The sequence below is a fragment of the Halyomorpha halys genome, unplaced genomic scaffold, assembly GCF_000696795.3.
Source record: "Halyomorpha halys isolate HHAL.00 unplaced genomic scaffold, Hhal_1.1 Scaffold2209.1, whole genome shotgun sequence".
Classification (NCBI taxonomy): Eukaryota; Metazoa; Arthropoda; class Insecta; order Hemiptera; family Pentatomidae; genus Halyomorpha; species Halyomorpha halys.
Genome location: NW_027114435.1, coordinates 54,444 through 71,605, shown reverse-complemented (window position 1 = coordinate 71,605; position 17,162 = coordinate 54,444). Strand labels below are relative to the sequence as shown.

Sequence of the window (17,162 nt, the reverse complement as noted above, 5' to 3'; positions counted from 1 at the left end):
ATATATTTTTTTAAAACACATCTCATAGTATGTTTGTACGTTTTTTCATCACCACTGAAGTGAAAAAAAAAGGGATGATAATTACTGCATTTAAGATGAGTAAGATAAAGGATACTTTGAAGGTGGGGATATAAACAAGAATAGAAAATAGAAAAAGAAGTGTAAGGCGTGGATTTAGCATAGATATGTAAGATATAGTTGACAGCTAAGTGCTAACTTACCTCGGTGCTCACGCTCTATCTGCAGCCAGTGCTAGTAATTGTCGTCTTGGTGTCACTGAAGAGTATCCACTCCTGGCTTCATGTCAACAGTTCCAAGAAGAATCCCATTGGTCAGGACTGGCCACGCCCCTTCCACCGGGCCGACTATCCCTATGGCCGACCTCCCACCCCTCCGCCTCATCAAGGCGGTGATAATTTTCGGTGGCAACGTTTTTATTTACCGTTTTTGTCTCGTCTTGTTAGTGGTTGTTTAATCATATCATTCCTTATATCTCTCTTCGCATCCTAGTAGCATTCTTCTGCTTAAGTGGGCTTGGGTACATGCTTGTCTTATTTTACATGTTTTATTAATGTATTCTGCATATCAGTTATATTAATATGTTTTTCCTTCCTTTTTCTATTTGCAAATCCCAGAGCTAACAATTAGATGATCAAGGATCGTGTCAACTCTCTTATTTTTTTAAACAATATATTTGTTCAATATCGAATTTTCTTCCACAGCTGACGATTTTCTGAACGACGTTCGTTGTATTATTTATTATCTTTAATTATGATTTTTATTTTTAAAAATAAATAAACACAGATGAAATAAACTCACTCCGAATTTCAAATCTATGACTAGTTCATTAGAAATTATAAATATTTAAGATATTTATTAATTTATTACCTGTGCCTTATTTCACTATGTTTTTAAATTTGATGTAATAATTAGATCCTAATTTTCATATCATCAATTTTAATAATATGCCAGACAATTAATTAATAACATACAATTAATATTATACAATATATTCAATAAACAATTTGGCCACTTAATTGGGTGTACAGCAGGGCCTTTAAAGAATAATGGGTAGTTTCTTTGTAAGTTAATTGAAAGAAAAACAAAATGACGTAAAGCTTATGCTGAAAATATATTTTTAAAAATAAATGCAAATAATTCATTAACATTTTCAATTCTAACAAAATTAATTCATTTTCATGTGATTCCTCTTTTTATGAGCACATACTTTGTAAGAACACTACATCTCTAAGCTTCCTGGCGAACTAATGAATTTAACGATGAAGGACGTCCGTGCAATAGAATAGGTTGTAAAATTAGTGATAATTCTGTCTAGTTCAATTTTACGATCGGGATTTCATCAGTGGTTTACTGGTTAAGTGTTTACGACCGCCTGCAAATATTATAGATAGAATAAATCTATGTTTGGAAATTAATGCGCTCCCTTTAAAAAAAATTATAACTGACATTTCTTTAAATTTTTCAGAAATAACAAAAAAAGTGTTGAACTCTTGATCAAACTAATATATTTTCAATTTTGGGTTATAAAAGACTTTGTTCAAGTCAGAAAGAAGCTGAAGAATCGCTGGGTTAAATATCATTGTTAGAAACATTTTAAAGCTTATTGAAATGTTAATAATAGTGAAACAAAAAAATAAATTGAAGATTTCCTAAAACTTTCTGATCCGCCTTTGATTTAAGTTCATCAATTATTAATTTATAAAAATAATTTGTAGATTTATAATCAGTCTCATTTAACTTTAAAATACATTAGTTTTCTTAGTGATATTTCTTGCTTTTGATGTCATATTTTTTGTGATTGAAGTCCTTCATTTTGTTAAAGATGAGTTGTGTTTTTTTTTTTTTTTTCGGAAAAAGGAATGATGGAAAGTAAAGCCGGGAGAATGAGTGGTTGTTGACAGGTGCCGAAAAGGCTGCCCAGAAGGAAAGAGGTATTTATTAGGGATTAGTTTTACGGCAACCATCGGTCGCTTCTCTTCAAAGGAATTTTTTACTATGTATTTGGACAGGTATTGGCCGATGACCTTACAATATACTACGGCTGACTTTTAAATTGCTTTCTGGGTCGGTAGTTGATTGTAGGCAGTCAAAGGCAATTCGTCCTCTCAAAAGGAAAATAAGTACCGTGCCCTCCCTCTTTAGACAATTCATGCTCAGGTACAATAAAAATAATGTCAATGAACTTTGAGACGGGTAGTTAATAATGATATGTTAGATTGTATCAATTTGATACGTAAGGGGTATTCATGATCTTTAGTTTAGCATGTTAATGCTTTTTAAATGGGAAAACTCATGTTAAATGGAGAAATATTTCCTTCTTTTACCATGTTAAAACGATATAACATGGTTGAGGGTATGCTACTAGGTCTGTTAAATGGAGAATGACGTCACGCAACAGACCAGCTGAGCTCGTCCCCGTTTTGTTTGTTGTAGTAACAAGCAATGTAGTATTATACAATTACTTGATCGTAGTTTGTATTTTTATTGTGTTATTTTGGATGTTTTTATAACTAATAATGCAATGGATGACAATAATAGTAATGAAATGACAGTTGTTAATCAGCTCATTTTGATTTTCATCCGCTAGAAGATGTTATACATTTAACATGACTTTAATAGGGCTGCTCACAATCCTATACTTATAAGATTTAACATGGTAAAACATTTTACATTTAACACATCATACCCCAAAAGTATGTATTGCAAACAGCCAATTTTACAATGCTTGGTATTTGTGTGTTAATGTTTGCGCTTAAGATGTTGCTCGGTCGTAATTATGGGATTTTGGCGGGGTGGGTTGGGGAAAATTCTCTTGTAATTATTTTAGGTGTCAAGATCTCTGCATCGGCAAACTTCAACCAATCCTTGCAAGTGAATATTTTAAAGTTACGATAAGAAACGGAAGTCGAGTTCAAAAATTCGAATTTAACTCGGGTTAGGTACCATGTAACATTTAAATCATTCGTTTCAATCTTCACAATTTAGATCAATTGTAACAGGTCGGACCCATTATTTCAGATGTTCCTATTGGTTTGTTAATTTCTGTAATAAACCTTTGTAATCTTCCAAAAAAATGTTTGATCCCTCCAAAAAGTTTGAAGCTTTATTGTCGGATACTGCCATTTCCTATATTCCCACATTCTCAAATTTAAACTTTATGTATTACATTTTTTGAAGGATAAATCATTCACAATTATTTAAAAAATTCTCTTTACGTTAGGGTTACATTTGTCTACTTTTGGAATGTAATAATAATTAATAAATACATATGATTTTCAACTATCTGGGCTCAAATCAAATAGGGCACTATCGCATTTGGTCATACAATTAATCCACTAAAAGTTTTTTGTTACAGTTGGAATATAACATCTGTAGAATTTATTTATGACACCAAGATTTAAAGTTTAATAATCAAATATTTATAAATTGAAAGATCCAAACAAATAAAGATGAGTTATTTTAAATTAATACTGGAAAACGATGAACTCAAATTTTCTCAGTTAATTTTAAGGCCCAAATAAGAAATAACGTTTCCATCTGTGTCACACTCCCTGCACCCGAAATGCTTCAATCTCATCCTTCACGATATAGCGCCGTGACACAACTCAATATTTCAATCCTAAACCAAACAGCACCATGACGACTAATCACTGTTCGGTGTTAGAAACAGCTTCTAAAAATGATTAATTTAATATATTTACTTTAAACAATGTTACTATTGGTTCATATTCCTTATTCACTGACAAAATTATGTAAATCAAATAAAAAAATAAAGCATACATTAGGGGTATTCATGGTCTTTAGTTTAAGCGTGTTAAATGGAAAAACTCATTTTAAATGGAGAAAGATTTCCTTCTTTTACCATGTTTTAACTGTGTAACATTTAACATGGTTGAGAGTCAGTTACTATGCCTGTTAAATGGAGAATGACGTCACGCAACAGACCAGCTGAGCTCATCTGTTTTTTGTTTTTTTTTTTGTCGTGTTCACTTACTTGCATGTGGTTTGTGTTTTGACTGAATTAGTATTGTTTTGGATGTTTTTGACACTAGTATAGCAATGGATGACAATAATGTAATGACAGTTGTCAATTAGCTCATCTTGATTCTCTTCCTTACAAGCTCACAACAAGGCAAACAGTTGCCAAACTTTCACACAACTTATATATACTTTTCACTTACTTTAGGCATGTTGTAATAAATTACTTTAAACAAAAGTTAGATTTTGTTTAACAATAACATAAAGTTTTGGAAGGAAAGGTTATAAAACAAGTTTATCAAAAAATCCGCTAGGAGCTCATTTAAATCAAAATGGGGTCGAGAACTCACCTCCCTCGGAACTTGCTCCACTACCGGACGTCTCTCTAGTGGAAGCCGACGCCACAACACTGGAGTGGATTAAAGTATGCAAGGCAACCGTCCAAGACTTGAGGAAGGCCGTTTCTGACCTGGAACGGTTTACAGGAGAATGGGGAGAACTTAGCCACTTTATAAAAGGGGGTGACCGACTAATAAGCCGAATTGTGGCAAATTCTATCGAAAATTTACTCGATAGCGAAGATGTGGAGGCACTGAAAGCAGCGGTCGTCTGCAGAGTGAAGAAGAGCATCCTCAGGTGGAGAGATTCAGGCGGACGAAGAGACCCATTGGAGAGTTATCAAGGAGAGATTAAAGAAGGCGTTCGGAGAAGGACATATTCATGATGATTAGAGAGACCAAGAAACCGAAACAGACTAGTGCGCAGTATGCCGAGGAACTGCTGACACGCTACAACAGAATTGCTGATAAACTAAGTGCGATCATAGAAACAATCTAGGTACAGGGTCGAAAGCAATTCCTATCCATGGTGCTAAAGGTTCAATTAAAAAAATAGCAAAAGAGCTGGGGAAGAAGGAGGGATATCCGATAGAGCGCTCGTTTGTGGAATGTGCTCAAGATCTCATGGATATAAGCGCTAGAGAGGTGGAGGCCCGAATGGAAATAGAAGAGCCGGGTTGGACCAGGATAAAATATCAACGGCCAAGAAACATGTCCAAGCTCTGGAGAAGTAGAGAGTACAAGGATAGCGGTAGGGAGAAAGATTAGGACAAAAGATCAGAACAAACAAAACTCAGAACCAGCAGTCGGCTAGAGGACCGCAACTGTCATGGATACGGCACCTGGTGGCTCAGTGTCCCCGAACTCCGAGTTGGAAATGTTTCGAGTGTGGAAATGAGGAACACATAACTAGACGATGTCCATACAAATGGATCAGGCCAGATAGTACCGATGGAAGTTAGTGCCCAGATTCTGAGGCGAGGTAGAGGACCCCAGGGAAGAAATGAATCCGCAATTTAGTCCACAGAATCATCAGAGGCTTCAGAGATGGAGGTAGAAGGAAGTCGCCCGGGATACATTATAAATATTTATTATATATTATAAATATAAACAATTTTATTTATCAGTGAGGGGCACTTGTCCTTGAAAAATACCCACCATATCCACCCTAGAGTAGTCCTAGCTATCGTACTCTTAGAACCGATATTTATAGCAAGTATTGGTCGAGCTAAGACATATCACAATTTCTCGAAGGAGACCTTGACATCAAAAGTAATAGAAGGGAAAATATCTCGGGCCACCCGCATTTTAACTCCGGTTTAGACTGTCTTAACTCATATTTGAAACATTTAATTAAAACGGTAAGAGGAGACTTAGGTTAAAAATTTGTTAAATCCAGCAACAATGAAAAAAGTGGCTAAAATAAAAAATGGCGTGGTCTATGTCTGATTACAGCAATTTTCAAAGTATGTATTTTTTTAAATCATTTCATTATACTAATAATTAAGAATTCCTAATGACTCTTAAATCAACCGAAATTCCCAGAGCTCTTGTGTACTAAAATTTTAAATAGTTTTCCTCACTGCTCGGGACTGATTAGGGATGCAAGATGAGTGGCTGTGGGACGGAAATCCGTGAGGCACCTGTTTGGCCGGAGCAGGGTATTTGCTCTGCTGAGGTGCTAATTGCTTGTGGCAACACTGTCTCCTCTGACATACATCTCAGCCAGGGAGAGTTAGTTCGTTTCTTTTTAGTCTTCAGTTTGCTCAGTGGAGGGCAACACTGTGCCCTATTGTCATAACCTGCTCAACGGAGAGAAAATTCCCAGCCTTATCTCATACAACAGAGGATCTGTTAAGATTTCTAAACGCTCTGGCACGATCGATGAAATGTTTCCTAAAATAAACTTCCTCTTCTTTTTTTTTTTTACTTTAACTTCCTAAGGTTGACGATTAATCAAACACATTTTACGCTTAGAGCTGTTATTTCTCTGAGGAGCTATTGGTTCCTATTTCTTGGGATATATTTCTTTTCTTGACTGTGAAGAACAGTAAGCTATGACAATGAATTTTAGGAGGTAATTAAATGTTTTATATTCTAAATCATTAGAATTATCTATGTATCTCTTATATATACTTTAATACATAATACATCCTTATAATATGCTATAAGAACCGTGGCTAGTGGAATATCCTGCTCCTCCCTTTTCCCTGTCCCATGGTCCTGGTGGTATGCAGCCCCCTGAAAACTTGTCGTTGCAGCTCATAGCTTTTCGTCCAGAAAACGAAGCACTTTTAAAACGCACAAGGTGGTGTAGTTCGAATATTTTGATATTGTTTGGGTTTAGATAGGCATTAAATAACTAAATTTGTGGCAGGCGGCAGGAAGTTCATTTAGTTTTTAAAAAAATCCTAAGTTTTCATTAATTTCTCTCAACATAATCAGTATCTTGGAGACAATCAACTGTCCTATCTATGAAATACTATAAAAAAATTATGAGACCATCAACAGGCCACAGTAAGTATAATATACCCGATATTCAGTTTTTCAAAAAACAATTTTGTTTTTTCGAAAAATGAGAAATTACCATTTTGAGATAATATTTTGATGAATATCAACTACTATTCCGTCGAGAAAGACCATACACATAAACAGGGTGTAAAGACGATTGTAAAAAGTTTACTACTCCCTGAGGCTACGTAAAATGAAGCCAAATATACAAGATTTTTCAAAATGGTCGCAGCCTTTTTTTAGGTTTATATCCAATAACTACTAATATATTAATATTATAAGTAGCTTAACTATGCAAGATATTTAAATTTAAAAGATCAAATTGCCCAAAATTTGGCATATTACATGATATGTTATATACCAAATTATGTGTTAAATTTCAAAAGGAATCCTAATGGTGCCATTTTAGGTACTTTGAACTTTCGGTTATAAGTAGAAACCCATTTTAAATGAACATATTTCAACTTTTTCTTTTTTTATTAAGTTCCTTATATCCAGAAGCAAACTGTTTGGATATGTTTCAACTTATATTATTTTTTTCTGTACATTCTCATCAAAATTAAGTTTCTCTGGAGAAGACAGTATTGTGTCAAAAGCTAATGCCTATTTTCTGTAATTCAATATTGCACCTGAACTATACAGAAGGAACAGTAAATTTCCTTGAAAAGTAGTACTATTCTAGTTCAAAACACAGAAGGATTATTTAAAAAAAATTAAACATTTCTGTCATTTCTCATTCAATTTTAATATTTTGAAAACTATTAATAACTATTTGAAAACCAAGCACATGATAATAACTATTATAAGGCCGTTTAAAATAGAGTAAATTTGTGCCATAATAGAATTATCTGTTTTCAGTCTTTTTCGAGATATAGTTATTCAAACACGATTTTTTTTTTAATTTCAAGGAGCAACATTATGTGTATTTTTTGAAGCAAATATCTTGAAAACTACTATTATCAGGAATATTCAGGATAATAGTACAGGATAAACGGTTTTGTGATGGATTTAATAAGCTTTAAATTGAGCACTGATAGAATTCCTTACGTTCACTATTTTCCGAGATACAGTTTATCAGACTAATATTTGTTTTCTCATATGGAGGAACAGAATTTTATGAATTTATTTTAACAAGTATTATGAAACTTACTATTCCTCGGAAGATCTTCATTATGAAATATGGTACATTTTACAAGCTGATTGAGCTGTAATAGAGCTCTGTACGTTAAATATTTTTTGAGGTATAGTTCTTCAAACAATAATGTTTTTATCCTAACAGCGTGGAACAAAATGTTTTGAATTTATTTTGACAAATATCATGAAAACTATTGTTATAGTTCATTATTATAATTCAAATGCTTAAAATTGAGTCCTAATAGACTTCTATATGTACAATAGTCCGGAGATATCGAACTTTTTCCACATTTTTAACTATGTTGCATAATGCCAAAAACAAATAGATAAGCTGCGGTGATGGGATAAAAATTACCAAAAATAATCTCATTTCACCAAATTATGTGATAAATCATTAATAATCACCTTTTAATTATTAAATCAATATACGCTACTGTTAAAATATTTGGTTAATAGGGTCACAATATTAAATGAACAAAATGTTGTATTAAAGAAGCGTATGAATGAAATAAAACATCTATATAATTTTCATCTATATAATAAAAATTAAACAAAGAAAATTATAAAATTGGGAGGTGGACACAATTACAACTTTTATATAGTTTGGTGTTCCAAGATGGTCTATTTTAATATCTTCCTTCTTCTTCAGATTGTCTAGTTAAATTAATCTAGGAGTAATTCTGATATAAAGTCTTGCGTAATTAGGTATAATTAAATACGTAAAAATGCAATAAGAACAACAAGAAAAAAATACTCCGGAGCTTTAGGCCTGATATATTTTTAAAAATGGCCGCCGAATAGTTTTAGATTTGTTGCCAATAAATATTAAAACTAGCTAACGTTTACTTTATATTGATATATAAAGTAATTTCTGAAAATAGGTAAATATTCAAAAACGATTGCGCGCACATATGCAGTCATAATATTACTATTTTTTTCTATTTTCTGATTTATGTATAAAATAAAATTAAAAAATATAAATATAATTATATTTTCCCTCTTTATTTTTAAAGATATATTTCTTTTTTCTTTGTGTAAAAAATTACCATTAAAATTGTTCTGTATGGGTTGTATATATTGATACATTTCTTTTTGATAATATAAAATGTTTATAAAAGAAACAACTGAAATAAAATTTTAAGGTAAGACAAGTTATAATAGCTATTTTTAGATGGGGTTTACCAAAAGAGTGTACAATATTGCTTATTAGTGATGAGTAAAATATGAACCATTGACTGTGCGAAATTTGAAATGAAGTGAAAAAAAAATGTATGTTGATATTGGTAGATAGAAAGAATACATGAATCTTGAAGTTCTCTGATAAATGTGTATTGGAGATGTTCTTTGTCCTCTTTTCTCTGACTCTGCTTGGTGCTGGTATGAATTTACTCGCTCATGATGTACTTATTTTTAACATAAAGGAAATTATTTAATACTTAGCTCATATCTTCTGTTATATATCTCTCTACATTGTCTTCCTGAGTTCCAGAAACTCAACTAGTTACCTGGCTTACCCATAGACGGGAGCAGTTTGCATTGCTGAATTGTTTGCATAAACTTAACTTTGGAATACAGTTTCTTTCTTATAGTTCCTAGTTAAATAGCTCTCTTTATACGTCAGTAGTAAGTAAGGGAAACTTGTATCAAAACCTGATCAATAGTCTGCTTACAAATATTTTTTTCTTTTAATAATAACATGCCTTTAAAAACTGTTCTTGGACAAGGTTCCATTGCATAAGCCTCCTCACTTGGATTGAGAGGCGGTGAGGAAAGTCCTTTCGGAAGCCGAAAAGGCTACCACCTTATAGGCAGGGAGCCGAACAAGGTTTTATTGCTCACACTAAGGCCGCGGATGCTGATTGCTTTATTGCGGCTATCGCTGCCACCGCCTTCTCGGTTATATTTTTATTGGCCTTTTACGATTAAATAAACATAGCCCTTTCGGAACTTCTGTATCCTCAGCCTGTCTGTCCCGCACGCTTCTTCTCGATTGCCCTAGGTAGTAAAGAGGTTAATTAGGTAGGAATACCTAATGAGGATGTAATGCAGGGATTGAGTCTTGAGACACTTTATGGGATAATACAACGAAATGGTTATCATAATATATATAGGTTTGATGTCTCGGTAATCGAGATCACTTAAGAAGTGTTAGTATTAAAACAAATAATCAAAATGAAACTCTTACTTGATTTCTTATGTTGGGATCACGTTAAAAAACTTTAATATCAAAAATTGGTTGTGGTGCTCCACACAGTATTCACAAAATTTTATTTTTTTGTCGCTACTAAAATTCGTATTTCTCGATATTTCAATGTCCCCAATGCTCTGTTCCAGTCCACGTTCGATTATTCAGCCAAAATTATTGAATGTACAGATAGATTCCGCGTTAAGGAACATCGGAGAGTGAGGGCTCTATGTCAGTCGCTACGTGAGAATGCATCTGAGGAATGGACATTGGAGTACGCCATTTCAAGGAAATCCCAAAAGCAAACATGTGTATCAGATTTTTGTTTAATACAGATTCTTACGGGTTCGGAATGGTGTCCAAAACACCTCAATAATGCACACCTGCGTGGAGTCCCAGGTTTCAGTGGACAGGTCAGAGAAGTTGGGTCCCTCTGTCATAAATGCAACAGAGAGCCTGAAACACCAGCACATGTACTGGGAAATGCCCCCAACAACTCCCTACTCGTAACACACTGACACCACAGGGTAAAGCATGAGTTGATGAAGCTTCTTATAGAATGAGATTTTTCCTGCTTCGACGCGGTCCACTGTGTAGATACGGCAGGATCCATGTGATATGCTGGTATTGTCGCTTTTCTAAGACACGTAAATCAGCATCCATTTTGGATCTCGCTGTGAAATATGAAAGTAATGACGTTGATCTGGCAAATAGATTAGAAAGAGAAAAGAAAGAAGTATACAATAAATGCATCCCTTTCCTTAAAGAAAAGTTCCAAGAGGGCTTCGGAGAAAAACACTTTAATGTTATAGGCCTAAGTTCGGAGCTCGTGGAACTATACCAAGCCCAACAAAGAGCTTCATGGGGGAACTCAGTGTTGATATCACGAGCGTGGTGAAAATGTATAAAAAAGGTATAATCCTGGACTCCCTGGGAATTATCTTTTTAAAATTAAAATAATGGGAAAATTAGACACATCTTTAAGGAACGACACAAATTCTTTAATATTTAGTATTTATTTCAAATAAACGTGACTAAATGTACTTTAGAATGTTTGACAATTTGACATTTAAGCCCTGTAAAACTGTTTTAATGAGGATAAGACATAGCTGATATAATTGTTTGAGCCGTTTTCCAGAAAATTGAAAAAATGTGCAAAATCGATTATTTAAAGTAATATTTTAGACCAGTTGATATTATCGAAAAAGTTTCTACATTATCCAAGGAATATTCCTTAACTATGTAACTTCAACTTCATATTACTGACATGTTAATGTCATGCTACTATAGAAACACGAAAACATTCATAAGAATGTTGAAAGTGAAAACATCACTGCTCATACGACCTCTGTTTTGACGACAGTCAAACTCCTATTTAAACAAATCTTTTACTCATGAGCTTTTCATCACTGTCAATTATCTTCTAAGACCTAATACAAGTATGTTAGATATTAAATGTGGGGCGAGAAGGAGAGTGTGGCTACTAAAAATGTAAGACTGTTAATTTTTTAAAGAAATAAAAGGTACTTTAGTTGAAGATGTTTGGAAAATTGCATATAAGCATTTTCAAACCGTTTTAGTGTGGTTGGCCTAGTTGATATTAAAGGCCATTAAATTGTATCTTGTACATCGTAAAATAGTAATAAATATGATAAACATGATTTGGTCCAAGATCATATTAAATAATCAAATGCCTGTGCAACTAATAATTAATCTCCGCTATCTATGTTATTAATATCGGTTATTAATATGTTACGGGTAAAATCATGGGAATTTAAAGAGCTTCGCCAATGACCTTCGAGATCGCCAAACTAGCAAAGGTACAAAACAAATATTGTGCTTTCTATTAATAACCCACCTATTAACTTATCTAGAAAAATGATTTAGCGATCTAAATACTTGCACTGTAAAATTACATATTGAATATGTAATAAAAGTTCTACAAATAGATCACCTATACCTTCCACATATAACAGCTAAATTAATTGAAAATAACATAACATGGATGATGTTATAGGAAAAGTTGAAGAAGTGGAGAACACAAAAATGATTTATTGGATAGGATTAGTCAAGAGAAAATAAATGAATACATCACAAGGGCAAGAGTAGTATACCACAAAATATAAGCCAAGTCTAATGAATTTTGAGTATCGTTTTTAGAAAACAACTGAATTAGTTGGAAATTGTGAATATTAATATATATATTTTTTAAAAACAACTGTTAATAACGTAAATGACATTGTAGAAGAATATAATTTAGAGTTAACTGTAACAAAAAAAAAGAAATTTTTATAAGACTTTTTTATTATGAAATTTGAATTTAAAAAGTTTGTACGTATATGTTTATATTTTATACTTACATATGAACAAAGTTCATTGTAAAAAATTCGTTTAGTAATTTTAAAAAATAATATTATGTTATGGTGTGCATGTGCTATATGATTTGTATTTCCATTGTTTATAAATATATGACAGAATGTAATATTGCACATTGAAATAAAAAATTGTATGTATGTAAAAAAAAAAAAAAAAAATAAACGATTTTGTCATGGATGAAAGTATGGAATCTTTTAGGTTAGCAGCAAAAATATTCCTAACTGTAGTTGCCTGATAGACAGTCTGCAAGTCCTAAATCTTGGGGTGTTTACTCAGAGCTACCAACATATAGGATAGGTTTTTAAAATTAGCTAATTATAATATTTAAAAAAAAAATTATTATTGATAAAAAATATTCTCATTTCTATTTCACATAATGCACTAAGTTTCAATAAGTTTCATTTATTAATGTGAACTAGGATAAATTTTAATACTTTAATTAAATTTTCCCGTATAGTGCTATTTATGAGGAAGCTAAATACCGCTGGCATTGGTTAGTGGCATGCACAAATAAACGTTGGCCAATTGTAGCTGATGTCTTACAAGGCCACTTACATTTTTAGGGAGTTCATTCATCAATTTTAGACCACTCAGAAAGGAATTCGGACGCAATCACTACTTTTTAAGTTGGTAATCCTCCCATCTACGTCCGGAACACGTATGGTCCTAGACGAAAGCCCAGACGCCAGGAGGCGGCAAGATGAAACACTTTACTACCATACAATAAACCACCCTTGTAGTACAGGTGTAGTTCGGCGACTTCAAAGGCTGGGCTAAAATGTTTAGGACACCGTTAGTACTTTGTGAATGCAGGGGCTCTATTACAAGGGTACTCATTTCTTTACTCAAAGTTCGTCGTTTTGCAAACAAAGTGCAACTACAACTTATTTATAATATACCATTGACAATCATAGTATCCGACATTTTATTCAATAATTAGCGTTGCCAAGTAATTGTTTTCTATAACAACGTAAAAAGTATAGAATAATACTCATAATTAATAATTGAGTAGCCACAGTAACTACAGCGTCTTACTTCCTCAACTACCAACGCAAAGATGGTAGCATGACTTGTGCTGTGGAAAGTACAGTAATTTATCGATTTTATTTTTTAAAAACTGTCTTGAATTAAATGTTCGATTATTTATTGACAACAAAGAATAATTAAAGAATTCTCTGTTATTCTGAGAACCTATAGTCCATTAAAACTACTCAAGTTTTGGTATATACTTAAAATATCTACTTTTAATCTAGAAGGAGATGTAGATAGTTGACCGTAGATTAATGCTTGAAGAAGTTTGTCGGGGGGTGCGGTCAGCAAAGAACAACATAAATAAACAAAACCATATTTATTTATTTTATGCCATATTTTATTTATTTTTTGGCATAAAATAAATAAATATGGTTTTGTTTATTTATGTTGTTCTTTGCTGACCGCATCCCCCGACAAACTTCTTCAAGCTTTAATCTAGAATGTGTATTCTATACACAATATATATTAGTAATCTATACACATCTATATTCTCCAATACTTATTACTCAGTAAATCTAAACAAGTATTTTAATAGTTGACAATGAAGCTTTCAATTTAATTAAAAAAATAATTAAAAGATTTTTCCGTAAAGGCCAAGTCATGAACGACCGACTGCCAGTGACACCCATCATTAATCACTTATTCCATTTTCATTTTTTAACAGTAGTAATAATATTGCCAAAAATACTAACAAATTGGATAAAATTCGCAAAATATGCCTCTTTTCAAAACTTTAAATAAAAACTGAAAATGTCAATGTTCTCCATCAAGCAATGTATTCTTGCTTTATATAGCATGCCTTGGGTTTATAATAAACATTATAATTATTATTTTAATTTATACATTTATTAAAAATTCAAATTAAAATTGGCTAACAAAATAAATATTTAAATCATTACACAACTGATTAATCTATATAGATATATGCGTGACAAATATGACCATGAGAAATATCTAGTGATGGGAGTAAAGAAACAAAATGTCAAACGATTAAAGAAAAATAAAAAGTTGTATTTTTGATGATATCTCTGCAAGATGTGAAATCAAAAATTATAAAATTTAAAGCAAACTAGAGGATAATTTAAACAGTCTAATCAAGTCGACCCAACAAATTCAAAAGAATCATCGGATTTATATATAAAGAGTAGATCAAGGGTAACATGTCAAACCTCAGAATTATACTTATGGGACAATTTGGACCATAATAGATAAAGAAATACAGGAGAATTAGATGTAATGTTTCAGTTAAGAAATTTGATATTCCACCCTCAAACAATTTTACCAACGTTCTATATATGTATACACAATATATATATATATATTGTAAATGAATTAAAAAATAAATCAAAACATTAAAATGTACATTACCTATTAAGTAAATATAAAATAAATGTTTCATTTAAATAGCTTATTGAGTCCAATGACGCAATAACTATATAATAACTAATATTTTTATTTTCTTAATGTATTCTAATATTAAAAATCCAACACTGAAGAAATGTCGGTTGTAAATGTGAAAGATGTTAAGTACCTATATTTATAAGTTAGTTGAAGTAAATGAAATGGGAACTGCTGCTGAAAAATGTCGTGTATTACAGCCTAAACTTTAATAAAACGAGAAAGAAGTAAGCATCAAGGAAAATTAAAATTTTCTCTCTTGAAAGGAAGTTAATATTATCAACTAACCAATATACTTACTGACGTATAAACTGGTCAAGAAGTAATTGTCCTCGCCTTTTTTGGAGGGGTGAAAGTAAATAATTAATAGCAATTTAAACTAAAAAATATATCAGTTCTTAAAAATTTTAATTTAAATTTCTCCTCCAGCTCCTCACTAACATCATTTGAAATAGACATTTTTTTTTTTTGTAATTTCCTGACACTGTAGGTATAATATTCTTACTGCCATTTTTCATCGTGAGTGATAAAAACAGAAAGTGGTTTTAGCGGCCTGAAGGTTAGCTTAATCAACTAATCTATTCTGAGGAATACTTAACAACTCTCGGACAAATTAAGATCACGTTTTCACATAAACAGGTCATCAACAGCTGAAGAGTAACTCGTTAACTACATTTTTCTAGAGTTAAAGTAGTAGAGCATTTTCCAACCCAACTAACTTTGGGACATCACTAAATAGGTGTATTACCGGTTTAGGTTTAGATTTAGTTCGGTCTACTGTTATTCCTGAATCCGAATTCTGAGGCTTACAGTACATTTTAGTTCGGAAATTAGTCTGTCCACTCACAAAATAATCAGGTCTTAGTCCCATAATTTGAAACATGATAGTTACATTTTTCTTTTCTGTACATTGCTAATAATATTAAATTTCCTAACTCCCGTTGAAAGCCAGTCTCCTTGTCTTCTAGAAAAATTCTATATCCGAGATTTTCATTTTACTTTTAAAGAAATTTGACAAAGTAGCTATTCATTAGATTAGGTTAAGTTATATTACTTATTATAATATTTGTAACACATCGAAATATCTCGAATAGCATTATCGATTTGTGAGTTTTTAATACACATGTGAAAAAAAATATTCCAAAGAGATCGGTTTCACTTGACACAATTTTTTCCCGGTTTATCTGAGGTAGATTTCTTGTATTCCGTTCAAGAAACTTAGTTTGACAATTGTTTGTACGTAAATCAGAACTTGGATTAAAGGTGAGCTAATTAAATTCAGTATTATTTGATCCGTGCTCAAACAAAACGTGATAATATGTCCCCTCCTTCAACTTATCGAAGTGTTAGTTAAGTAAAATTTCAAGCCAGCTTAGAGGGAATTGTAAACTAACTTTATCCAGTGATTTTTACCAATATATTCTATAATATATCAGATTACTCAAAATTGCCGCCGTATATTGTTAGGTGTATAGCCAATAACTCCTATGTGTGTATTACACGTTGCTTTAATTTATTATAATTTAATATATAACTTAGTCAAATTAAAAGAATTAATGTGCGCGTATCTATGAAATTAATGAAAGTAAAAGAGTTCTCCTAGGACCCAATTCGATGATCGTTAAATAAAGCGTAAAGTACTTTATAATGATTCTTTTTCTAAGATTAGTTCTGGACATTATTAGACATAAAGAACTCAATTAGGGCTCAAATTGAATCATATTAAATTTACCATTAACTTGGTTGTAATGATTTCAGCTACTTGTAGTAGTTTAGCCGTAAAAATATACGGCGGCCATTTTGTAAAATCTCGCATATTAGGGTTATGGACCCTGAAAGAGTGGTAAACTAATTATGAAATGAAATAGCCTTTTATTTATGCAATAAATTAAAATCATACAAAATACAATATAAACATTTAAGAAGATAGAAAAAAAATATGTATGTATATATAATAACTGACAAAACATTAACTTCTATCAATTGTCTTTCCATCTTTCTGCATCCTTTCCTGCAGAGGCCTTCCCTTTCGGGAGCAATAGTTAGCACTCCCCGGGGTGACCAGCCCTATTGGGAGGCGAGTTATTTCCACTTCTACTTCCAGACAACCCTGTCCCAAGCAGCTCTCCACCAGAGGGGTCCAAACTAGTCTTATAATGCCATACGGCAAACCAAGATCCAATGTAAAT

The 17,162-nt window shown here is 32.3% G+C and overlaps 2 protein-coding genes across 4 annotated transcripts in view; one reads left to right on the top strand and one right to left on the bottom strand.

Moving 5' to 3' along the window:
* Window positions 1-17,162, bottom strand: part of LOC106691293 (T-related protein) — a 69,092-nt gene that overhangs the window by 28,496 nt on the left and 23,434 nt on the right. Inside the window, exon 1 of one of the 3 annotated variants that reach the window (XM_014437019.3) lies at window positions 222-381. The exons of the other annotated variants lie outside the window; for them this stretch is intronic. The gene's annotated coding sequence lies outside the window, so the exon portion shown is untranslated. Of the gene's footprint in view, window positions 1-221; window positions 382-17,162 lie in introns of those variants that run through there. 3 annotated transcript variants of the gene reach the window in all.
* Window positions 16,083-17,162, top strand: part of LOC106691292 (uncharacterized) — an 18,338-nt gene continuing 17,258 nt past the window's right edge. Inside the window, exon 1 of the mRNA XM_014437017.2 lies at window positions 16,083-16,236. The gene's annotated coding sequence lies outside the window, so the exon portion shown is untranslated. The remainder of the gene's footprint in view (window positions 16,237-17,162) is intronic.